The sequence below is a fragment of the Saccopteryx leptura genome, chromosome X, assembly GCF_036850995.1.
Source record: "Saccopteryx leptura isolate mSacLep1 chromosome X, mSacLep1_pri_phased_curated, whole genome shotgun sequence".
Lineage (NCBI taxonomy): Eukaryota > Metazoa > Chordata > Mammalia > Chiroptera > Emballonuridae > Saccopteryx > Saccopteryx leptura.
This window is the reverse complement of record NC_089516.1, coordinates 48,129,544-48,156,920: the sequence shown is the minus strand read 5'-3', so window position 1 is coordinate 48,156,920 and position 27,377 is coordinate 48,129,544. Positions and strand designations below refer to the sequence as shown.

The window sequence follows — 27,377 nt, the reverse complement described above, 5'->3', positions numbered from 1 at the left end:
TATGTCATCATAATTCCTACATGGCCTCTATCCATGACTTATGACATGAAAAATCACCGTTGTACTTCAACTATAAGAATAATGACCAACACCCGTAAATCCCACTCACTATTTAAAATCATCAACAATTCATTCGTTGACCTCCCCGCACCCTCAAGTATCTCCTCCTGATGAAACTTTGGATCCATTTTAGGGATTTGTCTAGCAGTGCAAATCCTAACAGGCTTATTCCTTGCCATGCACTATTCCTCTGACACCGCCACAGCATTCAATTCTGTAACACATATCTGTCGATTCATAAATTACGGCTGGCTCCTCCGCTACCTCCATGCCAATGGTGCCTCCATATTTTTTATCTGCCTGTATCTCCACGTAGGGTGAGGTCTCTACTACGGATCTTATACCTTTACAGAAACTTGAAACGTAGGGATTCTCCTACTATTCGCAGTTATAGCAACCGCCTTCATAGGATATGTTCTACCATGGGGCCAAATATCTTTCTGCGGAGCCACAGTTATCACAAATCTCCTCTCTGCTATTCCCTATATTGGAACAAACGTAGTTGAATGAATCTGAGGAGGCTTCTCAGTAGACAAGGCCACTCTGACCCGATTCTTCGCCTTCCACTTCCTCCTCCCATTCATTATCACAGCCCTAGTTATAGTACACCTACTATTCCTCCATGAAACAGGGTCAAATAACCCAATGGGTATCCCCTCAAACGTAGATATAATCCCCTTTCACCCCTACTATACAATTAAGGATATCTTAGGATTCCTGTTAATGCTGACAGCCTTATTAGCACTCATATTATTTGCCCCAGACATATTAGGAGACCCAGACAATTATACCCCAGCCAACTCACTGAACACTCCCCCTCATATTAAGCCAGAGTGATATTTTCTATTCACCTACGCTATCCTACGATCTATTCCCAATAAACTAGGAGGCGTATTAGCACTAGTCCTATCTATTCTAATCCTAGCTCTAGTTCCAATACTACACACCTCAAAACAACGAAGCATAACATTCCGTCCCCTCAGCCAATGCATATTCTGACTCCTAGTTGCAGACCTCATCACACTCACATGAATCGGGGGCCAACCCGTAGAACACCCCTATATTATCATTGGCCAACTGGCCTCAATTCTATATTTCTCAATTATCTTAATTCTTATACCCCTCGCTAGCATCATAGAAAACCGATTCTTAAAATGAAGAGTCTTTGTAGTATACTTATTACTCTGGTCTTGTAAACCAGCAAAGGGGACTCAACCTCCCCCAAAGACCTCAAGGAGAGAGCGCAAGCCCCACCATCAACACCCAAAGCTGATATTCTAATTAAACTACCCCTTGACTTTATATAGGGAAATAAAATTTTCCAAAGTACCTCCCCAGCACCTCTTATAATCCCATCTCCTATGTACATCGTGCATTAAATTATATTCCCCATGAATAATAAGCAAGTACATATTAATGATATGGTACAGGACATATTAATTGGTCATCGTACATAAACCATTCAGTCCAATAAATCCTTGTCAACAGGACTATCCCCATCCAATGGGGGTCCCTTGATCTACCAACCTTCGTGAAACCAACAACCTGCTGGACACCACATGGTAGCACTCTTCTTGCCCCGGGCCCATTAATCGTGGGGGTTTCTAAAATGGGTCGTAAACGGCATCTGGTTCTTACCTCAGGGCCATTGGAATGTAAAATCGCCCACAACATGCTCTTAAATAAGACATCACGATGGATTAGTCGCTATTAAGTCCGTGATCCCGGCATACCTTGCACTGTCATGCCTGGGGTATGGTTTTTATTTGGGGGAGATGCTTGGATTCAGCCTTGGCCGTGGAGGCCTGGATGCAGTCAAATATAATTAAGCTGGACTTTACAATCAAATTTCCTCGGACAATGAATACCACTGAGATAAAGAATAATCCATGATTTAGGACATAAATTCAAGTGACACAATAGGGTTATATTTACCCAGGGATATTTACCCTAAAGGGCTATTAGGTCAATGGTTTCAGGACATAAGACTTAAGCGATACAGGCACGCATGCACATGTCTAGGGTCACGTACCGCGCACAGGCACGCACGCACATGTATGGGGCATGTACGAGCACAGGCACGCACTCACACGTATGGGGCACGTACGCGCAAGGCACGTACGCGCAAGGCACGCACGCACACGTATAGGGGCACGTACGCGCAAGGCACGCACACACACGTATAGGGGCACGTACGCGAAAGGCACGCACGCACACGTATAGGGGCATGTACGCGCAAGGCATGCGCGCACACACACGTATAGGGGCACGTATAGGGGCACGTACGCGCACAGGCACGCACGCGCGCACACACGTATAGGGGCACGTACGCATGCGTTAGTTTGCTTAGACAACCCCCCCCTACCTCCCCTACTCCCCGTTAAGCCCCACCATATATAGCTATATTATCTTGCCAAACCCCCAAAACAAGATCAAACTACACTGGCTTATTGTGGACTTAACCAGTTTACTATACGAACCCACCCATTACTTGATAGCATCGCGGTACTTTAAGGAATTTATTTTCCTTAAACAGCCATCTCCCTAGCTCCGCCTTTTTATTTTTTTTTTTCACCCACTCAGTTAATGTAGCTTAAAAAAAAAAGCAAGGCACTGAAAATGCCTAGATGGGCTCTATAGCCCCATAAACACACAGGTTTGGTCCTGGCCTTCCTATTAATTATTAGTAGACTTACACATGCAAGTATCAGCTCTCCAGTGAGGATGCCCTCTAAGTCAACACTATGAAATAAAGGAGCAGGTATCAGGCACGCCCCAATGCAGCCCATAACACTTTGCTCAGCCACACCCCCACGGGATACAGCAGTGATAAAAATTAAGCTATGAACGAAAGTTCGACTAAGCCATACTAATATAGGGTTGGTAAATTTCGTGCCAGCCACCGCGGTCATACGATTAACCCAAATTAATAGCTACCGGCGTAAGGCGTGTTTAAGGCAACAACTCAAAATAAAGTTAAACTCTGACTAAGCCGTAAAAAGCCCTAGTCCCTGTAAAATAACCTACGAAAGTGACTTTAATAGCCTGACCACACGGCAGCTAAGATCCAAACTGGGATTAGATACCCCACTATGCTTGGCCCCAAACCTAAGAAGTTAAACTAACAAAACTGCTCGCCAGAGTACTACTAGCCACAGCTTAAAACTCAAAGGACTTGGCGGTGCTTTATATCCATCTAGAGGAGCCTGTTCTGTAATCGATACACCCCGATAAACCTCACCAACCCTTGCCAAATCAGTCTATATACCGCCATCTTCAGCAAACCCTAAAAAGGATTCTAAGTAAGCACAAATATTACACATAAAAACGTTAGGTCAAGGTGTAACCTATGGGTTGGGAAGAAATGGGCTACATTCCCTATAAAAGGTCACAATAAACATAAACGGATGCTATAATGAAACATATAGCTGAAGGTGGATTTAGCAGTAAATTAAGAATAGAGCGCTTAATTGAATATAGGCCATGAAGCACGCACACACCGCCCGTCACCCTCCTCAAACAACTCCAATCTAAAACAACCCTATTTGAAAGATTCCATTTGCAAGAGGAGATAAGTCGTAACAAGGTAAGTGTACTGGAAAGTGCACTTGGATAACTCAAAGCATAGCTTAATCATAAAGCACCCGGCCTACACCCGGGAGATACTACAACTACTGAGTTGCTTTGAACTAATTCTAGCTCGAACCTACAAGACTCAATTAGCACCTACAACTAAAACAAAACATTTACATAAATAAAAGTATAGGAGATAGAAATTATATTCGAGGCTATAGAAAAAGTACCGCAAGGGAACCACAATTTAAAAGTAAAAAAAAGCAAAGCTTACCCCTTTTACCTTTTGCATAATGATTTAACTAGAAAAATATTAGCAAAGAGAACTGAAGCTAAATACCCCGAAACCAGACGAGCTATCTAAGGACAGCCCAAAGGGGCAAACTCGTCTATGTGGCAAAATAGTGAGAAGATCCTTAGATAGGGGCAACAAACCAACCGAGCCTTGTGATAGCTGGTTGTCCAGTCAATGAATTTTAGTTCAGATATAAGTCTACTGAAAACACCCATAAGTTTAATGTAGACTTATATTATAGCCCAAGGGGGTACAGCCCATTGGACTCAGGGTACAACCTTTATTAGAGAGTAATTATTTAGTATACCATAGTTGGCCTAAAAGCAGCCACCCATTAAGAAAGCGTTCAAGCTCAACAACTTCCCCATCTTAATTACAAGCATACTTAACAACTCCTAATACTAAACTGGACTATTCTATTATTAAATAGAAGCAATACTGTTAATATGAGTAACAAGAATAATTTCTCCTAGCACAAGTGTATATCAGAACGAATACTTTACTGATAGTTAACAAATCACTAAGCTAATACAAAAAATAAACCCCTTATATCATGATCTGTTAGCCCGACACAGGTGTGCAACCAAGGGAAAGATTAAAAGGAGCAAAAGGAACTCGGCAAACACGAACTCCGCCTTTTTACCAAAAACATCACCTCTAGCCTTATCAGTATTAGAGGCACTGCCTGCCCAGTGACATAAGTTTAACGGCCGCGGTATCCTGACCGTGCAAAGGTAGCTTAATCACTTGTTCCCTAAATAGGGACTTGTATGAATGGCCACATGAGGGTTCAACTGTCTCTTGCCCCCAATCAGTGAAATTGACCTCCCCATGAAGAGGCGGTGATAATATAATAAGACGAGAAGACCCTATGGAGCTTTAATTAACTAATCTAAAGAGAATTAACATTAGTCTACATGACCTAACATAACTCTACTTAGATTAGCAATTTGGGTTGGGGTGACCTCGGAATAAAACCTAACTTCTAAGTGATTAATATTTAGACCCACAAGTCAAAATAATATCATCATTTATTGATCCAAAAAATTGATCAACGGACCATTAAGTGTGGACTTAATGTCTCAGCAGTTTATCTCTGATCAACACAGGTTAATTACCATAAAGGATTATAGAACTGAGTTTTAGGGAAATTATTGTATTCAAAATGAATAATCAGTTACAAATATTGACCAGGCACTGTCCTTTCTTGATCAGGTTCTAAATATCTAGTAAGCCCAGAGATTTATACCCTTCAAAATGGCACCTTTGGTTTCATTCCAAAATTGTCCTATGTAAATCAGCTTTCTTATGGAATTCATCTGGCTTGATTCCATTCAGAAATTATCTAAACCCACTAGTATGTTGTCTAATTTATGATGAGTGAACATTTCTGGTAAGATGTTATTGGATAGATATAGGTTTTCCTTCTGGGGAGATGAAAATGTCTTAGAATGAGAAAGAGGTGATGGTTGTATACCACTGTGGATATACAGATACCACTGGTTTGCACATTTTAAAATGACTAATGAGTTATTTATGTTACGTGAATTTTACTTCAATGTAAGAAAATTATATTGGACACCAAACTGTTGGACATGTTAAAATGTGAATTTTATGTAACATGAATTATATCTTTATAAGAAAAAGTAGGGGGTATAAAGATGTTGCTGAAACATCTAAAAAGATTACAGAGCTGGGGTTTTATCGAGTTTTTAGTAAATGTAGTAAGGGAGAACAGAATATCCCCCCAATCCAACAGAATGTACCACTTTGGCATGTGTATTATTTTAAGATGAAGATAATAGGGGCCCAATAGACTCAGGAAGAACTTTTTACTTCTCCCTTAACTACCTAAAAGAATTGGGCCCTGTATTGGAAGGGAACTATAGCCAGAGAAAACTTTTATATCAGAAAGATTTATCTGTATTTGTTTGCCAAACATTTGCTTTGCCCAACTTCGCGTGACGTCCTACTCTCTTTTGAAGTCTCGGAGCCCTACTCCCTTTTATCTTTAGCTCAGGATGGATGTAAACTTCAATTACCAGACTGCCAGAAAGTCTTGTATTTTTATGGGGCTTCCATAAATACAAAATTTGCTTTCCTCCGGTTAATCTGCCTTAAGTTAATTTAATTAGTAGACCAGGCAAAGAACCTAGAAGGAAGGAAAAAGTTTTCCACCCCTGCAGTAGTATTCAATCTGAAACTCTTCTTTCTTTGTAATTGAGTAGTAAAGTATAGAGAGAATATTCATAACTCTCACCTTCTCTATATATTGTATACCACTGATATATATTTGGGAATGACCAAATTGGCATAGATCAGTTGATAACACTGTCATGTATGTAATCATTAATTATTTATTAATCCAATGATGCACTAGAAGAGAATAAAGGATGCTAAATGGAAATAGAGAGAGAGAGAGGAAAAAGACATTATTTTAGGCCAGACTTCAGTATTTCTACAAAAGGGATATACTGATAGTTCATGTTCTGGTCCCTTGAGAATACATGGTTACAGAACTCCATCATGAAAGTGAAGGGGAGCAGAATCTGTCACATCAAAATATGCCTATTTGGCATAAGGATTATTTTAGGATAGTTATTTTTAAGAAACTGCAGACACTGGAGAAGTTCTGAAAACGGAGTAAAAGTTACCCTTTTTTAATAGACATGAACTTTTATAAGGGAAATCTCCATTTGTAAGGGTGTCCTCCTCTCTGTACCAGGAAGAGAAGGATGACTCTAAATCTTTAGAAATTCTAATCAATGCAGAGGCAAGGAATTAAATCTGTACAACAACCATACCCTTGTTCACCGTGCCCTCCCCTTCCCACGACATCTTACATAGTTATTTATTTTATTTTTTATTGATTTTTAGAGAGAGAAAGAAGGAGGGAGGGAGGAAGAGAGAGAGGAAAGAAGAGAGAGAGAGAAAGAAAAAGAAACATCGATGTTGTTCTATTTATTTATGCATTCATTGGTTCTTACATGTGCCCTAACCAGGAATTGAACCCACAACTTTGGCATGTCAGCATGTTGATCTAGCCAACTGAGATACCTGGCTAGGGCCCACATCTTATGTCTTTAGCTAGAGATGGTGTTTATGGTGTTGATGTTAACCATTTCTGTGAACTGTTCAGTATTCCTGGGTGTCTCCCATGTATACAGGTGGTACATATTAAGCTTGTTTGCTTTTCTTCTGTTAATCTGTCCTTTATTACAGGGACACCTCAGCCAAGAACCTGAAAGTGTAAAGGGAAAAATATTTTCGCCCCTGACATAGGCTAATTTTTAAAAATAATAAATTTAAAAGGCTAATTTTTTAAATAATAAATTTAAAATACAGAAATTATATAAATTCTAGTCATTAAGCACAAAGTAATACTACTCTAAATGTATCATGTAACTATAAACAAAAATTGTCACTCCTAATAAACAATTGTAAATTCCAAGAAGAAATATAGGATGGGGCAAAAGCAGGTTTACAGTTGTTCGTAAAGAAAATAATGCAATAATTAATAAATAATAATATAAGAATAAACTCTTTATTATACTCATAACTGTAAACCTACTTTTGCAGAACCCTGTGTGTCTCTAAAATTAGACTTCTCTTGGTTAACTAAGACCAAGTTCATAACAAGAGTCTAGCAGCCATTTTTGACAGAGGTCTCTGATGCATTCTGCATTTCGGGAAAAGACACAGACGAGATCTCAACCTCCTATACTATTCCCCTTGATGCTTACACCCTGTGAGTCAACCACCGCAGTAAGTTTCTGGTTTCATCTTTTGACTAATAAATGGAGACTTGCCCTAACCTGCATAAAATAAAGTGAACTGGAAACCTGGGTGGGAACATTTTCCATAAAAGGCGGCAACTTTCTCTATAAAAGGCGGCCTTCCCTTTGTCTTGGTGGAACAGAAATTAGGCTGCTTTCTCAAGTGGTGTCTCTCAACCTGCAGCTCTTTTTGTTCAAATAAATGCTTTCTTTCCTTTACTACAGTCTAAAATGGGTTTTGGTTTGCATAATTATTGTGCTAAGAATAATTTTTAAAATATAAAAAGTATATTTAAAAATACACAGTGTATACTACTGGTAAATGGCTAATATTCTTTTTTTTACAAGAGAGAGGAGAGAAATGAGAAGCATCAACTCATAATGGCTTCACTTTAGTTCTTCATTGATTGCTACTCATATATGCCTTGTACGGGGGTCTTAAGCTGAGCCAGTGACTCCTTGTTCAAGCCAACAACCTTGAGATCTTGTTGATGATCCCATGCTCAAGCTGATGAGTCCATGCTCAAGCTGGCAACCTTGGGTTTTGAACCTGGGACCTCAGCATTCCAGGTTGATGTGCTACCAACTGTGCCAACACCAGTCAGACAAAATAATATTGAAATTAATAAAATTTAAAGATGTAAAAATCTATAAGATACAGAAAAATCTGTAAATTTTGGGTAAATTATTGGATTTAGATTATTACATACAAGAATATAAAGAGAACTTAGTTAAGTGTGCTAACTCCATAATTCTTATCTATGACTAAGCATTAGGAACTTAAAAAACAAACAAACAAACAGTACCAATTCTAAATAAATTATCTCAGAATCTTGGAGTGGGTAAGAGTGGCATTAGTATTTTTAAAAGCTCTTCAACTAATTGTGAAATGCAGTTAAGAGTTTTGAACTAGTGAACAATGAATGAAACAAAAATTTCTGAAAGTGCAAAAATTTTTCATAATGAAAACGAGTAGAAAGCCTAACAATAAAAGTACAAATACATAAATTTGAAAGGACAAAAACAACTGCAACAAATAAATCCAAGTTTTTAAAATAAATAAAATAGATAAGATTCTAGCAAAGGTGATCAAGAATATAAATAAATAATGAAAAAGTATATGACAAAGATATACTAAATTATAAGATATGTTATCTTATAAATTATACAAGCTTTTATGAAAAATAAATGTGAAGTCACAATTAAAGAGGTAATATTTCTGTAAGAATTGTGAAATATAAAAACACATGAATAAATTAATAACCAAATGAGAAGCAAAAAAAAAAAAAAAATTACCACCAAAATTGCCCCAACAAAGTCTCCAAACAAGGTGATCTACTAATGGATTCAAATTATCAAACTTTCATAAAAAATAAAATTATCCAACATTATATAACTCTCCAAGGATACCAAAAATAATTTTTAAAAAACCCACAAAGGGACCCTGGCCGGTTGGATCAGTGGTAGAGCGTCAGCCTGGCGTGCGGGGGACCCGGGTTCGATTCCGGGCCAGGACACATAGGAGAAGCGCCCATTTGCTTCTCCACCCCCCTCCATCCTCTCTGTCTCTCTCTTCCCCTCCCGCAGCTGGGGCTCCATTGGAGCAAAGATGGCCCGGGCGCTGGGGATGGCTCCTTGGCCTCTGCCCCAGGCGCTGGAGTGGCTCTGGTCATGGCAGAGCGACGCCCTGGAGGGGCAGAGCGTCGCCCCTGGTGGGCGTGCTGGGTGGATCCCGGTCGGGCGCATGCAGGAGTCTGTCTGTCTCTCCCCGTTTCCAGCTTCAGAAAAATACAAAAAAAAAAAAAAACCCACAAAGGTGAATTGCAACATATGATAGACCTACTACAAAAAAAGTAAATTGTGGAGCAATAGTTCTCACCCTGGCTGCACATTAGAATCATCTATATAGCTTTTAAAACTGATGCTTGGGACAGACACATAAACAATGAAATCAGAATTTCTCAGAAAGAGCCCAGGCACCAATGATTTTTAATGTTCCCCAGATGATTACAATGTACAAGCCATGATTTGCACAGCAAAAATTCTAACTAAAATACAAGCAAGGCCTTGGCCAGTGGCTCAGTGGAGAGAGAGTACAACTGGCACATGGACATTCCAGGTTTGATTCCAGTCAGGGCACACATGGGAAGCAACCATCTGCTTCTCTCCCCCTCTCTCTCCCCCTTCTCCCTTCTCCCCCTCCCACAGCCAGGGGTTTGATTGGCTTGAGCATAGACCCTGGCTGGTGACAATAGCTTGGTTTGTCTGAGCACATCAGCCTCAGGTGCTAAAAATAACTTGGTACTCGAGCATAGGCCCCAGACAGAGTTGCCAGGTAGATCCTGGTCGGAGTGCATGTGGAAGTCTGTTTCACTATCTCCCCTCCTTTCACTTAAAAATTAAGTAAATAAATAGATAAATAAAGATATACATACAAGCAAACATAATCCAATAGTTCCTAACAGTTATAAACCACCTACACATATAAAAAGCAGTATTTTCCTCACAGATGTAAAGATGTTTATAAATTAAGAAATAAGAAAAAATATACTGCTCACAAAAATGAGGGGATATTTTATAGCTTCATATTCATTTTGAAATATCCCCTCATTTTTGTGAGCAGTATATATAATCTCATACAATTTCCTACCACATACATTTTAAAAAATAAGAGTAATTCCTTTACAAGATTAAAAAGCATCTGCATTAAAACAATAGCCTAAATATACAGCATTATACTTAATTAAACTATGTGTCTACTACAATCAGGAACAGAACAAACATGACTGTACCAACATCATCAGTTAATATTGTTTTTAGGAATTCTGGACAATGTAAGGAAGTATGATATTAAAATATGAATAATAAAGGAACAAAGTATCCTTATAAGTAGATAAAATAATGGCATAGGCAAAGATAAAAAAACTAAGAAAAAATAAAAGATCTCAGCATAATTACAACTGAATCAAAAATATTCTAATGTACCAGCAATAACCAGCTGAAAATACAGAGGAAAAAAGCATCTTCACAATAGAATAAAAATATTAAAAAACAATTAATATTAGTTTTAATGAAAACTCTGTGACCCTGATAAAACTCTAAAAATATTTACTATAAGATAGAGAAGAACTTGACTAATAGGATAAATATTTCAAATCAGCAGACTAAATTACCATATTTCAAGTAGAGATTTCATTCATATGTTGGAGAAAATTAAAAGAATAACAATTCTAAGTCGTTATGATAAACATGTCAGCCTATTAAAGATAATTACAAAAATTAAGGGTAATGTAGGAGACTTAACTCTCCTAAACTTTACACTTTATTATAATGGTTTAATTATTAAAATAGTGCTATACAACAGTAACCAGAGACATATTAGTATGTAGAAAAAAATAGAAGGTCTGTAAATAGACTCTATTACATACAGAAACTTAACACCTGATGAAAGAGAAGTCACATATCAACAAGTGAAAAAAGCACTAACTTGGAAAAGCATCAGTATATATCCCTACTTAAAATAAATTATAACCCAAGGTAAACACCAGGTGGATTATTAACTTAAATATAACAAATCAACCTCTTTTACCCTCCAAAAAACAATTATAAGCCTGTCAAAGTCTTGAAAGGGAAGATGATTATTCTAGGCTTGTGAGAAAAAGAAAATGAAAGAAAAAAATTAAGATTTGACTACAAAAACAAGTTATAACTTTAATAGACCAAAATATAATTAAAAACAAATAACATAATGTGAAGAAGAACAAGAAGAAGCCGAAATAACATAAGAGTAATGGTGGCTTGAGAGATACCCCTGATCTCTCTCCTTGAAATTTCAACAAATTGAACAGCTATAATGAAGCAAATCAATCCCAGTTGGGCTAGCAGGCAAGCCTAAAAGATCCATATATCAAATGGATCAAAGATGGAAAGGGTTGAGAAGGGGGGCAGAAGATAACACACAATCACAGTCAGCTCTGGAGAGAAGAGAGCCCCAACTTGTCTGGGATTTAGTCTTCTGGAGTTCCAAAGAGGAGAGAAGCCTGGAGGGACTAGGTTTTTTGTTTTTGTCTTTATTTTTGTTTTGTTTTTGTTTTTCTCCTACCTGGGCTCCAGAGAGAAAGGAAACTTGGACATCCTGGGTTTCGTCTGCATGAGCTCCAGAAAGTGGAGAAGCCTGGACTGTCTCTCTCTGCTGGGAGGAGCAGAGAAACTGAGAAGTACAGGGAGAGATACTAAACAAAAGCAGTGGCAGATCAAGAAGTCATAGACAGTGTTTCCATGGACTGCCAGCAGCCTGTATTCATGCAGAGACAGAGAAAACCAAAGTGCAGCCCCTGTAGCCTCCCAGATGCCACCTCCCTTACCTCAGGAGTACGAAGAGTGGAAGAAAGAGACCCCCATAGCTAACTATCCGGAGACACTCTTTCTTTTAAAGAACGGAGGAGCTCCGCATCTGGTCCCCAGGTTTGTTGAGATGTGAGGAGGAATGCCTGGAGGCCTGAGATCACCATTACTAAAGCCGTAAAGCCCTCACAACACATCCCACCCACAAACTGACTGCAGCCCCACCTACATCACTGCAACAGCAACATCTCAGCAGAGCTCACCCCAGGAATTTCACAAGTTAAAACTTCTAATAAAGCACCACCTACTGGAAGAAAATAGTAAAACCTCTCAAAACTGAAATCAGTTTTTCTTCTTTTGAATTTCATTTTTATATTTTTTATTCTTATTATTTTGTAAGTATTTTTGATTTTCTTGGTTTTCTTTGTTTTTTATGGTTTTCTTTTTTTACTGGTCATATTTAAATTTTTCATGTTTTTCATTATATTTTTCATTTTTAAGTTGTTTTTGTTAAAAGTTCTTAATAGTACTACTCTTAAATGCCATCAAGGAAGAAATAATCAAATACCATGGCCACACAAGAATGAGGCATAGTTCAGAAAGAAAATAAAAAATCTCCAAAAAGCAAGCTCAATCACATGGAAACCTTAGAGTTAAACAATAGAGAATTCACAACTGAAATTCTGAAAATACAAAAAAGAGATGTTAGAAAATACTGATAGGCAATTTAATGAGCTCAAAAAACAAATTAATGAACAAAATCAGTACTTTACCAAGGGTATTGAAACTTTAAAGACAGACATGAAGAACTCAATACATGAATTGAAAAATGAGCTAACAAGTTTAGCTAATAGGATAGGCCAGATAGGGGAGGGAATCAGTTACATCAAAAACAGGCAACTAAAAATGCTACAGAGAGAAGAGAGATACTCACAAATTTAAAAAAAAAAAAGTAGAACTCTACAAAAATTGTCTGACTCCATTAGGAAGAGCAACATAAGAATAATGGGTATATCAGAAGAAGAAGAGAAAGAGAAGGAAATGGAGAGCCTATTCAAACAAATAATTGCTGAGAGCTTCCCATGCCTATGAAAAGACTTAGATCATCAAGTGCAAGGAGAATGCCAAGTTATGTCAACCCAAAGAGACCTTCTCTAAGGCACATCGTAAAAAAGTTGTCAAAAATCAATGACAAAGGAAGAATCCCTAAGGCAGCTAGGGAAAAGAAGAACATAACTTATAAAGGATGGCCCATTAGGTCATCATTGGACTTATGAGCAGAAACTCTACAAGACAGAAAACAGTGGAACCAATCAAAGTACTGAAAAAGAGGGATTACCAGCAAAGAATACTATATCCATCAAAGTTACCCTTCAAACATGAAGAAGAAATAAAAACTTTTGCAGATATACAGAAGTTGAGGGAATTTGTCACCCAAAAAACCCCACTGCAAGAAATATTCCAGAGGGTTATTCTATCAGATACAGAGAAGAAAACAAAACAAATCAAAACTACAAGTAAGCCCTGGCCGGTTGGCTCAGCGGTAGAGTGTCGGCCTGGCGCGCGGGGGACATGGGTTCGATTCCCGGCCAGGGCACATAGGAGAAGCACCCATTTGCTTCTCCACCCCCCCCTTCCTCTCTGTCTCTCTCTTCCCCTCCCGCAGCCAAGGCTCCATTGGAGCAAAGATAGCCCGGGCGCTGGGGATGGCTCCTTGGCCTCTGCCCCAGGTGCTAGAGTGGCTCTGGTCGTGGCAGAGTGACGCCCCGGAGGGGCAGAGCATTGCCCCCTGGTGGGCGTGCCGGGTGGATCCCGGTCGGGCGCATGCGGGAGTCTGTCTGACTGTCTCTCCCCGTTTCCAGCTTCAGAAAAAAAAAAACTACAAGTAAAAGCTCCAACAAGGTAACAATATAAACAAAGACAATCTGTGACAACAATAACATAAAATGGGATAGAGTAAAGATCTGCAGTAGCAAACGAGAATGGACTGCAGAAACACTCATAAGACAAAGGAGTCTTGTATATATGAACATTTTTCTCTTAATAACCTAATGGTAACCACCCACATAAAAGCCCCTACTGAAACATATAGGTCAAAATAAAATGAAACAGGGGAAAGAAGTATGGAATAACACCAAGCAAAAACAACTGACAGAAACACAAAAGAGAAAAACCAAACAAGACACAGAGCTACCAGAAAACAAAACATAAAATGGCTATAGGAAATCCTCAAGTGTCAATAATTACCCTAAATGTAAATGGACTGAACTCACCAATAAAAAGCACAGAGTAGCAGACTGGATCAAAAAGCAAAACCTAACCATATGCTGCCTTCAAGAGACACATCTAAGCTGCAAGGACAAAAGTATTCTCAAAGTGAAAGGTTGGAAAATGATTCTCCAAGCAAATAATAACCAAAGAAACGCAGATATAGCCATACTTGTGAGGTCACTTGGCAATGGGGGAAGGTCACAGGAGGAACCACACATGTCCATGACCAACAAAAGAAATGGCCACACCCATGCCCACCAAAAGAAATGGCCCAGAAGCATTTTGAAAAAGAACAACTGTCTGTCAACCAATGAAATTTTGCCACCCACCACCACCCTACCAACACTATAAATTACACCCCTCCCAGCAGGAGAAGCTGCATGACTTCCATGGCCCCTGTCTTGTGGACCAGTGAACCTCACTTGGGAGTGCTCTAAATAAAGCTTTTGCTTGTCTACACTTGGTGGCTACATCCTTCTTTCTTCCTCGGCATAAAATACCTTACATTTGGTGATGAAACCCAGGAGGAGTTTAAGTCCTCAAGGGCCGCTCCTCTCCTCTTCCCTTCTGAGGAAGACCAGGGACCTCTGAACTCCCACCCACTTCAGCACATGGTGCAGTAAGTCCCCTGCCTCTGGCCTTCCCTCAGTTATTTCCAAAACTGAGACTCCCTGTCCAAAATTGCAGCTGCATCAGGGACCTCCTACCCTTTCTGAGTGCATGTGTTCCCATGGAGACATCCCAGATACTCCCACTCTGCCTGTCTGGTGGCCAGAGATTGAGTTGTAGGATGCCAATTCTCATCTCTGATCACCCCAAGGCTGAATACAGCCATAGGGTGCCTTATTCTGGAATCTCTCAAGCATAGATCCCTCCCTAAAGAAGAAGAAACTGATCTTCTCCACTGTGGCCTGGCCACGATACCCACTGGATAACCAGAGCAGGCGGCCTCCTGAAAGGACTTTTGACTTTAACACCCTCACCGATTTACAAAACTATTGCCAGAGAACTGGGAAATGGTCGGAGATCCCTTACATTCAGGACTTCTGGTATTTGCGCTCCCATCCTAATCTCTGTGTCACCTATTCTACGGCACAGGTCCTTTTAGCCAGAGAAACCTCAGCTAAACCCTGTGCTTCTAATTTTTCCTCCTTCACCAACCCCCTTGAAGAACTCTCTCCCCCTCCTGCCTGACCCCTGGGGGCACCCCTCTCTCAGGAGCCCTCTCTGGTCCCTCTGCAGACCTCTTCCACTTGGGTCTCTTCCCTCCAGAAGTCCCCTCCCCTGCCGGCCAGAAGCCCCTCCCTTCTCCACTGTGTTCTTAAGCCCCTAACCCATCAGGCCGCCTTCTGCTGGCCATTGACCCCTACCCAGGTTTACAGCGCTCCTGATCCCACGATCCAGCACCAGTCTTCTTGAAGGAAGGCCTGACCCTGTCCTGCCTCTGGCTCCAGCATTTTCAGCCGGATCTGGGTGCCAGGTTCCCCAGGAGCCCTCCACATCTTATTCTCAGCCCCTAAACCCCTATCCGAGACCTGATGAATATGGCATTTAAAGTTTTTAATGGTCGGGAGGAAAAGGCTGAGGCTGCTCGCCAGACCTGCATGCAGCAAAAAGTGACACTCCAAACCCAGGCTCTTGTGGCAGCCTTGAGGCCGGCAGATCAACAGGGGCAAGGCAATGGAGGTGCCCAATCCAAGTCTGGGCTGCAAAGAGGGACCCCACCTGGATCTTGCTTTAAATGTGGCAAAGAGGGTCACTGAGACTGGCAGTGCCCCTGCCGGAGGCTGCCCACTAAGCCCTGCCCTGACTGCAAGCAGCCCAGTCACTGGCAGAGAAATTGCCCCCTTCGGGTAACAGGCTCTTTCTCAGCATCCCCACGTGAAGGACAAGCCAACCAAATGGGAGGTCAAGTCAGCCAGGCGGGCCTATTACTAGAACTCCTCGACCTCATAGACAACTGACCAGGCCTGACTCGAAGACCTCCACATCACACTCACCAAGCCCAGGGTAATACTGCAGGTAGCGGGTAAGTCCATCTCATTTCTTGTGGACACAGGGGCTACCTTCTCTGTTTTGCCATCACACTCTGGACCTCTAGTTCCCTCACAAGTCTCGGTTATGGGAGTGGATGGGACCCCTTCTTTTCCTCTTCGCACGCCACCCCTGACATGCAGTTTGAACAGAATCCACTTTTCGTACTCCTTCTTAATTATGCCCTCATGCCCTGTACCCTTTCTGGATCGGGACATTCTACAAAGTCTCGGAGCCACTATCCAACTGACACCATCCCCGACAGCATCTTCCCACCTACTTCTACTACTCATGGCTGAAGGCTTTCCCACTACTACAGATCACCCTAACCTGATCATACCCCCTATTGTCAATCCCCAAATTTGGGACACCTCGATCCCAGTGGTAGCGACCCACAACTCACCTATACACATCCGCTTGAAGAATCCCTCCCAATTCCCCATTTTGGCAAATCATTGACAGGCCTTAAACCAATAATTACCCACCTATTGAATCAAGGCTTACTCATCCCCACAGACTCTCCCTGCAATATCCCAATCCTTCCTGTTCGAAAACCTTCAGGGGCTTATCCCCTCGTATAAGACTTACTTCTAATCAATGAGGCAGTAGTTCCCCTCCACCCAGTAGTCCCTAATCCTTACACATTACTGTCACACATTTCCTCATACACCACTCACTTCATGGTCCTAGACCTCAAAGATGCCTTCTTTACCATTCCTCTACACCCTGACTCTTACTTTCTGTTTGCCTTTACTTGGACTGACCCGGACACTAACACAGCCCGACAGCTTACGTGGACTGTCCTACCCCAGGGATTCAGGGACAGCCCACACCTGTTTGGGCAGGTGCTAGCTCAAGATCTGGCTGCAAATGCGATCTTGAGACAAGCACCCTCTTGCAATATGTAGATGACCTACTCCTCTGCAGCCCCTCCCTGTCTGCCTCAAGAAGACACACTGCCACCATTCTTAACTTCCTCACCATAAAGGGATATCGTGTCTCCTCTACTAAGGCTCAACTTCACTCTCAGTCCATAGTCTATCTGGGCATCGCCTTAACCCCCACCACCCGAGGCCTCAGTCTAGATTGAACTCAGACCCTCTGCAGTCTCCAGCCACCTACCACCATGGATCAAATTCTTTCTTTCCTCAGTCTAATAGGCTTCTTTCAACACTGGACTCCCAATTTTTCTCTCTTGGCTAAACCCTTCTTTTTTTTTTTTTTTTTTTTTTTTAATTTTTTTTTTCCTGTATTTTTCTGAAGCCGGAAACGGAGAGAGACAGTCAGACAGACTCCCGCATGCGCCCAACTGGGATCCACCCAGCACGCCCACCAGGGGCGACGCTCTGCCCCTCCGGGGCGTCGCTCTGTTGCGACCAGAGCCACTCCAGCGCCTGGGGCAGAGGCCGAGGAGCCATACCCAGTGCCTGGGCCATCTTTGCTCCAGTGGAGCCTCGGCTGCGGGAGGGGAAGAGAGAGACAGAGAGGAAGGAGAGGGGGAGGGGTGGAGAAGCAGATGGGCGCTTCTCCTGTGTGCCCTGGCCGGGAATCGAACCCGGGACTTCTGCAAGCCAGGCTGACGCTCTACCACTGAGCCAACCAGCCAGGGCTAAACCTTTCTATGAGGCTGCAAAACAGATTCCCATGGGACCTCTCACATCCCCCAAGGTCATCAAAAGAGCTTTCTCTACCCTTTGAGATGCCCTTATCGCCTCTCCCCCTCTCGCTTTACCTGACCTCAGACACCTCTTCCACCTTTTTACTGACAAAAAACATGACAATCCTGTTGGCATGTTAACTCAACCTGTGGGGCCTATATACTGCCCCGTGGCATATTTCTCTAAACAATTGGACACCACCGTCAAAGGCTGGCAGCCGTGCCTCTGGGCACTGGCACAGCAGCTAAACTCACCAAGAAGGCTATTAAGCTCACCCTTTCTCAACCCATCACTGTCTTTTCCTCCCACCAACTCACCGACCTCCTTTCACATAAGTCTTTCTCTCTGTTAGGTCCTTCCCACTTACAAGAATACCATCTCTTGTTCATTGAAAACCCTTCAGTCACGCTTTTGCCCTCTCCCCGACTCAAGCCAGCCACTCTACTACTAGCTCCAATGACATTTCCGGAACCCACCCACTCTTGTATAGAACTAATAGATTTCCTCAACAGACCCCGAGATGGATTATCAGATACCCCTCTAAAAGATCCAGATCTAATACTCTTTGTAGATGGGAGCTCTGTACAGGGACCCGACGGATGACGACAGAGGGCCTACACAGTGGTCACCACCTCTTCTACCCTAGAAACCCAACAGCTGCCAGAGGGCACCACCTCCCAGAAAGCAGAGGTAATTGCCCTCACACAGGCACGCACTCTGGCCCAGGGAAAACACATAACCATATATACTGACTAAATATGCCTTTCTTATCACCCACAGCCACTCTGCCCTCTGGAAGGAAAGGGGCTTCCTCACTACTATGGGCTCCCCCATAATCAATGCTACCTTCCTTTCTAAACTTCTGCAGGCATTACAACTACCCGCTGAGGTAGCCGTGGTACATTGTAGGGGCCATCAAACCTCTCAGGACCCAGTGGCCTTGGGAAATGCTCGGGCCGACATGGCGGCTCGAAACTTCACCACGGGGACCTCTCCCATTCCTGTTTCTTTCCACCTCCTTGAAACCTTCCTACACTCCTGAGGAAGAACAGATCCTCCTCAAAAAGGGTGTGGAGACATATGCAACCAGGAATGGATAATTCTCAGAGATAGAATTGCCCTACCAAAAGAACAGGCTGAAACTCTCCTTTCTGATATTCACTGTTCCTTACACATAGGGCCAAAAGCTCTCTATCGGTTCTTGCAACCACTCTTTTTCTTCCCAGGCCTCCAGCAGACTATCAGAAAGGTACATGCAGCATGGACAATCTGTTCCAAAGCCTCTACACAAGGGGGACTCCATCCCCGCTTCCCTACTCATCAGCTGAGGGGGCACTTACCAGGCCAAGATTGGCAAATTGACTTCACTCACATGCCCTCTCACAAAAAAATTCTGTTACCTCTTAACTTTTGTCAATACCTTTTCAGGGTGGGTAGAAGCCTTCCCACCTCTTGAGAGACGGCAGACACCATTGCCTCTATTCTTGTTGAAAACATCATCCTGCAGTTTGGACTGTCAACTACCATCCAGTCAGACAATGGTCCGGCCTTTGCTGCCCGGCCTTCACTGCCCAAATAGTCCAGCAGGTTGCCACCTTTCTCAACATTACCTGGAGACTCCACATACCCTATCAGCCCTCCTCTTAAAGATGGAGAGGGCTAATGACATCCTGAAGGGTCAGCCAACCAAACTTTTCATCGAGACCAGACTCTCTTGGCCAAACCTCCTCCCCCTGGCACTCACCAGAATCAGAGCAACCTCTAGAAACCCCACTGGACTCAGTCCCTTTCAGCTGGTTTATGGTAGACCGCTCCTAATTAATCACAACTTACCTATGAACCCCCCTCCTCTTGCCACATACCTCCCTTTTTTATCCTTACTCAGCCATCTTCTCGGGGAACACGTGGACCAGACCCTTCCTCCCATAAGGGGTCTAGATGAAGCACACCTGGTGGTCCCCCTCCAGCCAGGAGACAGGGTTCTTCTGAGGAAGCTCCAGCCCGGCTCCCTACAGCCCAGCTGGACGGGAACCCATACAGTAATATTGACTACTCCTACTGCAGCCAAGCTCTTAGGGCAAACACCTTGGAATCATGTCTGTCACCTCAAGCTTGCCCCCATGCAGGACCACTGGCAGTCAGAACCACTGTGCCCCACCCATCTTCAGCTCACCAAAAGGTTGGGCCCAGCAGATCTTCTTGTTACTCCTGTCCCTCCCACCGGGAACCTGCCGCCAGAGTGAATTAAAGCAGGGAACAATGCTGTTACTATATCAATGAGACTGGCCTGATGGAAGAAAACATCAATGTCCTCAACCGTCTGCAAGAGAAACTGCAAGGATCTCTCTTCCTACAACCCGCTTAACTCCTGGTGGCAGTCACCCATCCTCACCTGGGTTGCCCCTATCCTAGGTCCTCTTCTAATTATCAGCATATTACTCATGTTTGCTCCTCTTTTTCTTAGATTCTTATAGGGCCGCATCCACAGGTTTCTCGAATCATGGTCAAACAGATGCTCCTACACCCATATATGTGACTCCCCTCAGAGCTACCACCTCCAACTTCCTTTCCCCATGATGGCCCTAACCAGCAGGAAGTAATCAGATGAATAGCGGCGCCCCTATCTAACATAAAAGGTCAGAATGTGAGGTTGGTTGGCAATGGGGGAAGGTCATATGAGGAACCACACATGCCTATGACTGCCAAAAGAAATGGCCACACCCATACCCGCCAAAAGAAATGGCCCAGGAGCATTTTGAAAAAGAACTGTCAGCCAATGAAATTTCGCCACCCGCCACCACCCTACCAACACTATAAATTACCCCCCTGGGTGGGAGAAGCTGTGCAACTTCCCTGGACCCCTGTCTTGCAGACCAGTGAACCAGCGCTCTAAATAAAGCTTTTGCTTGTCCACACTTGGTGGCTACATCCTTCTTTCTTCCTCGGTGGAAAATACCTTACAATATTAATATCTGACAACGCTGACTTAAAGACAACAGAGGTAATAAGAGACAAAGATGGATATTTCATAATGATAAAGACAACATTGATCAAGAGGACATAACATTTCTTAATATATATGCACTGAATCAGGTAGCACCAAAATATATAAGACATCTACTAACTGATCTAAAAATAGAAGCAGACAAAAACACAATCATACTTGGAGATTTCAACACACCATTGATGGCTTTAGATAGATCATTCAAACAGAAAATCAATAAATATCACCCTTAAATGACACACTAGACCAAATGGACATATAAGACTTTTCATTCCAGAACATCAGATTATACATTGTTTTCTAGTGTGCTTGAGACTTTCTCAAAGATAGGCCATATATTGCGCAACGAAATTAACCTCAGCAAATTCAAAAGGGTTGAAATTATACTGAACATATTCTTTCACTATAAAGCTTTGAAACTAGAATTCAACTGCAAAATAGAAATACAGAAACCCACAAAAATGTGGAAAGATTTGGTACCTATCCTTCTCAAAGTCCTCCAAAAAGTAGAAAAAGAAGCAATAATCCCTACCACATTTTATGAGGCCATCATAACCCTGATACCAAAACCTGGTAAAGACAACACACAAAAAACTACAGACTAATATCTCTAATGAATAGAGATGCAAAAATCCTAAACAAAATACTAGCAAATTGAACACATTATTCATAGTGGCCAAGACCTGGAAACAACTAATGTGTTCGTCAGTACAGAAGATGTAGTACATATATGCAATGTAATACTATTCAGCCATAAGAAATGATGACTGATTGCCATTTATGACAACATGAATGGATCTTGAGATCATTCTACTGAGTGAAACAAGTAAATCAGAAAAAGCTAACAACCGTATGACTTCACACATAGGTAGGATATAAAACTGAGACTTACAGACTTATAAAAGTAAAGTAGTTATGAGGGGGTTGGGAAGGGAGTAAAGAGGTACAAATATATAATGACAGAAAGTGATTTGACTTCGGGTGATGGGTATACAACATAATCAACAGTTCAAATGCTATAGAAATGTTTACCTGAAACCTATGTACTCTTATTGATCAATGTCACCCTGTTAAATTTAATTTTCTAAATAAAGTTTTTAATAAAAAGCAGAAGAAACAATAGGGCCTACATGGAGTCACTTGCTCCCAAGACAGCAAACATTGCAGTTTCAGCCCCTCCCAGGAATGTGACCTTAAATCAATCAGTCTGTAATTCTCTAGCTCTAGTGAGATAATATACCTAATTAGATTCCTGCCACCCTTCTCCAAAAGAAGGTCAAATTGTCTGAAATAATCCTTTCTTTTCTTTCGATAACTATCTTGTCCTGCTCAGTTCTGCCTATAAAAACCTATTTTATACTTCTGGGAGCACCTCTCTATTTAGCAGGTGGGACAGTGTCCAATTCTTGAGTTCTTCAATACAGCTAATTAGATCTTAAAGTCTACTCAGTTGAATTTTTGTTTATAAAAAAATAGTAATAAAAAATAGTAATAAAATTTTAGAAAATATGATGTTTAATTTATTTTATAATTTTTTAATTAACTTTTAAAACATCATAAAAAAGAAATAGAGAAACTTAAAATTCAGGAGCATGTCAAAAAATAAAAGGAAAGTATTCACTTTAAGGAATTATCAGGAATTATCAGGTAAGTGCAAATCTAAATACCAACGAGTCACTGTTTTGTTTCTCCTATTAAATAAACCTGGTAGAATTATTCATCATAAATGGGATGTTAATTACTTTCATTCTTCTGGGGCAATTTGGTGCTAAGTAGGAAACCTTTTTTTTTCCGGAGCTGGAAACGGGGAGAGACAGTCAGACAGACTCCCGCATGCGCCCGACCAGGATCCACCCGGCACGCCCACCAGAGGACGACGCTCTGCCCCTCCAGGGCGTTGCTCTGTCGCGACCAGAGCCACTCTAGCGCCTGGGGCAGAGGCCAAGGAGCCATCCCCAGCGCCCGGGGCCATCCTTGCTCCAATGGAGCCTCGCTGAGGGAGGGGAAGAGAGAGACAGAGAGGAACGAGAGGGGGAGGGGTGGAGAAGCAGATGGGCGCTTCTCCTGTGTGCCCTGGCCGGGAATCGAACCCGGGACCCCTTGCATGCCAGGCCGACGCTCTACCACTGAGCCAACCGGCCAGGGCAAGTAGGAAACATTTTAAAATGTCCTATACCTCTTCTCAGAATTTCCACTTCTCAGTATATAACCCAAAGAAAAAAAACCAAAATACAGAGAAATATGTGCAAAGATGTTCCTTGTAGGATTTTCTGTTATTAAAGGTGGGGGAAAAAACCTAGAGTGAGAGAACTTGAAGAGTTAACCAAAAGGGAAGCGTTTGGTGAATTATGGCACATCTATGTACTCCTGCATTATGATGAGGGCACTAGAATGATGGTTTTTAAAAACTGTGTCACAATAAGACAAATAGGATATGTAGAAATGTTGAGTACAAAAAAAAAAAACCCACAGGATTGAAAATGGTAACATACTAGAAAAACTGTCTTTGAAAGCATATATATTTAAACTATGTTTTAAAAACTATAACTATGTTTTTGAAAAAAAATGGCCCTGGCCGGTTGGCTCAGTGGTAGAGCATCGGTCCCGGGTTCAATAACCGGCCAGGGCACACAGGAGAAGCGCCCATCTGCTTCTCCACCCCTCCCCCTCTCCTTCCTCTCTGTCTCTCTCTTCCCCTCCCGCAGCCGAGGCTCCATTGCAGCAAAGTTGGCCGGGCACTGGGGGTGGCGCTATGGCCTCTGCCTCAGGGGCTAAAAAGGCTCTGGTTGCAACAGAGCAACGCCCAGCTGGGCAGAGCATCACCCCCTGGTGGGCGGGCCGAATGGATCCTGGTAGGGTGCATGCGGGAGTCTTTCTGACTGCCTCCCCGTTTCCAGCTTCAGAAAAATACATACATACATACATACATACATAAATAGGAAAAAATGGGAAAAAAGGGAAAAGGCAATCAATGGTGGCAGCTCTTGGGGTAGCTTGACTTCTGATAAATCAGAAGGGTTTCTTGCATGTACAGTACCCCTCCTCGACCTCATTCCCCCACCGGTCCATGACTCCACCATCTCCCCCCACCCCTGTCGGAGATCCCGCCACCTCCCCCCCTCCCCCTACCCCGCCACCTCGGGGCTTTGCCCCACCCCGCCCCTTTCTCCCATCCTGCTTTAGGTGGAAGGGAGTGCTTCCGGTGGGCGGGGAGAATGGTGTCCTGTGCAGTTCCTCTCACCTCTCCTGAACTGGATGTGGCTCTGCCCTCTTATACAACATTGGTGGCCTGACCCACTAAGCCAGCAGCCCAGCTAAAAGGCACTGTATGTGGTCTCTTAAGCACCTTTCAATCTTTTCAAGGGCTTTGACATCTCAGAAAGGCCTTGTATTCCAAACCATATGGAAGAGTTTTATAGTCCCGCCCCATCCTCACCCCACCCGGAAGTGCCTTAATGTCCCGGAACTGCTTTTACATACGGGGTAGTAGCTCTGTGCTTCGTCACGTCTGAGGCACTATGGCGGCTCAGACACCAAGCCGAGCCTTTAGTAAATCTTACATCCTTGAGACTTTTCCAAGGCGCTGAATCACAAACTCAGTGGAAGGCTTTTGACATCTCTGGCGCATTGAGAACTGTGAGCGACCGCTGAAAGAAAGCGAACCTGACAGAAAGTCATCGGCGGTACAGGTCAACTACCGGACGAGCGGCACAGAGGTAGGATCCTCCAACAAACACAAATGCCTCAAGGAGCCCAGCGATTTGGCCTTAACTAGACGGCCACCTCATAGCTCTGTATCACATTTAGGAGAGGCCAGCAGTCCTGAGCGTCTGAAAGCTCAAGGGGGGGCCTTGTGGCATTCAAGCCACGGTTTTCCACGGGCTGATTCTGTCAAGGAAATTCGTTCTCCCATTTAGTGGGCCCAAGTGTGGGTGGAGCGCCCCCAAGGACTGTCTTATTAGAAGCACTGTGGGTTCCTTCCAGGGGTTCCCAAACTTACACAGAGGGCCAGTTCACTGTCCCTCAGACCGTTGGAGGGCCGCCACATACAGTGCTCCTCTCACCACCAATGAAAGAGGTGGCCCTTCCGGAAGTGCGGTGGGGGGGCGGATAAATGGCCTCAGGGGGCCGCATGCGGCCCGTGGGCCGTAGTTTGGGGACGCCTGCGGGGTCTGTGAATCCTTTTCTGATTGCCTCCCCGTTTCCGTTTGTCTAGCCATCCCCTAGACACGCTGCCAGCGCCATTTTAGAAGAAATGGCTTTTCAAAAGGATGACTACAGCTTTCGAATGAATTCCAAATCTAGTTCCTATAGTGCCATGAACTCTGAATTTGCAGCCAAAGCTGAGAGTCAAAATGGTAACAGTGAGGAACCAAATACGGTCCAGAGAAGGAAGGGTAGACAGCAAAACCAAGGCTCTTCAGTGACCTATGGGTTAGCTATCCAGAACATCTTGGGAAAATCAGTACCAAAAGGAAAGGAAAAGGCTGCCACTAATATAGAACCAAGCCCTAGAGTACAACCCAATCCTGGAGAAAGATTAGCTAGCGCTGTCACCTTTTCTGTTCCTCAGAAAAAGAAAGCGTCAGCCCCAGAAGTCATGGTGAAGGGAAATAGAGCAATATATACCAGCAACCTTCATGACAGAAAAGTATTTATAGACGCTCAGGAGAAACCCTGTGAGAAGCCAGTTTGTGACTCAAGAGCAGTCACTTTTGAAAAAGGCTCTTCAGCCCTAAAATTTCTAGACAGAATTGACTCTCATTCAGAAACCCAAAAGCATAAAACAAAGGGTGTGGTGATTAAGCATCCCTTTTCAAGAAGTGACTGGTCTAATGTGGATGAGATTTCTTCAGTCACATTCTCTCAGGAGGAGCCAGACTCACTGAGTCACTCAAGAATTTCAAAACCTTCATCCTTCACCACTGACTGTGTGCAGCAGCCTTCTTTGTACAGTGGTCCTTCACATGACTATGCCAGCTACTGTACCAGCAGTCCCAAGCCTCCTCACTATCCCTCCATGGACAGCAGCAGCAATATATCCCAGGCTAGTAAGAAAAGTTGGAGCTCCTTAAGTAAGTTTTCCTCCAACTTTACAGTGAGCTCTGGAAACTGGACCAGAGACCTGAAGGCAGCAATAAATTCTTGTTCGTTTCATTTACCCAAAAGCTCAGAAGCCATGGTGAGGGTGAATACATTCCAAGGGAAGAAACCTTCACATACTTATGGGGAATATGCATCTAGTTCCCTGAGAAGGAACCGCTGGGAGCAAAGCCTAAAGAAGGTTTTCATTGATTCCCATTGTCACTTAGACATGCTGTTTTCCAAGTTATCTTTCAAAGGGACCTTTACCAAGTTCAGAAAAATATATAGTCATTCCTTCCCTATGGAATTTCAGGGCTGCATCTCTAATTTTTGTGATCCTCGCACAATAACAGATGGCCTATGGGAAGAGCTGTTGAAAGAGGATCTGGTTTGGGGAGCCTTTGGCTGTCACCCCCATTTTGCACGTTACTACACGCAGTATCAGGAAAGAAATATTTTGCAAGCCTTACGGCACCCCAAGGCTATAGCTTTTGGAGAAATGGGCTTAGATTACAGTTATAAGTGCACTACACCAATTCAACAGCAACATAAGATATTTGAGAAACAACTGCAGCTGGCTGTGTCTCTAAAGAAGCCTTTGGTGATCCACTGCCGAGAAGCTGATGACGATCTGCTGGTCATCATGAAAAAATTTGTGCCCTCTGACTACAAGATTCATAGGCATTGCTTCACTAACAGTTATCCAGTCATAGAGCCCCTTTTGGAGTACTTTCCTAACATGTCTGTGGGCTTCACAGCAGTCCTGACTTACTCTTCTGCCTGGCAGGCCCGAGATGCTCTGAAAAAGATCCCATTGGAGAGAATTGTTGTGGAAACTGATGCTCCCTACTTCCTGCCTCATGGGGTTCCCAAAAGGTTTTGCCAGTATGCCCACCCAGGCCTGGCCCTGCATACAATTAAAGAGATTGCGTTTATCAAAGATCAGCCACTCTACTACACCTTAGCCACCTTGCATGAGAACACTAGTCGCCTCTACTGCCTTTAAGCAGAGAGGACACAGTCAGGACTCTTTAAAATAAAATAAAAAATAAATAAAAATAAAAAATAAATAAAAATAAAAATAAATAAAAATAAAAAAGAAGATTAAGGGATTGACAAGACAGACTTGATTTGAATTCTGCCTGTGTGCCAGGTCAAGGATGTGTTCAGCAATCCCATTGGCTTAGAAAAAACAAGGACAGGTATTTTCTTCACAACTTCTTCAAAAGACATCTGCTTCTGGCTGGTAAGGTGCGGACTAATGGGAAGGGAGGAGG

The 27,377-nt window shown here is 42.8% G+C and overlaps 1 protein-coding gene and 1 pseudogene across 2 annotated transcripts in view; one reads left to right on the top strand and one right to left on the bottom strand.

Moving 5' to 3' along the window:
- EFHC2 (EF-hand domain containing 2) overlaps nt 1–27,377 on the bottom strand; it is a 255,364-nt gene that overhangs the window by 184,015 nt on the left and 43,972 nt on the right. The window lies entirely within an intron of this gene.
- Nucleotides 20,701–27,106, top strand: LOC136385968 (putative deoxyribonuclease TATDN2 pseudogene; annotated as a pseudogene).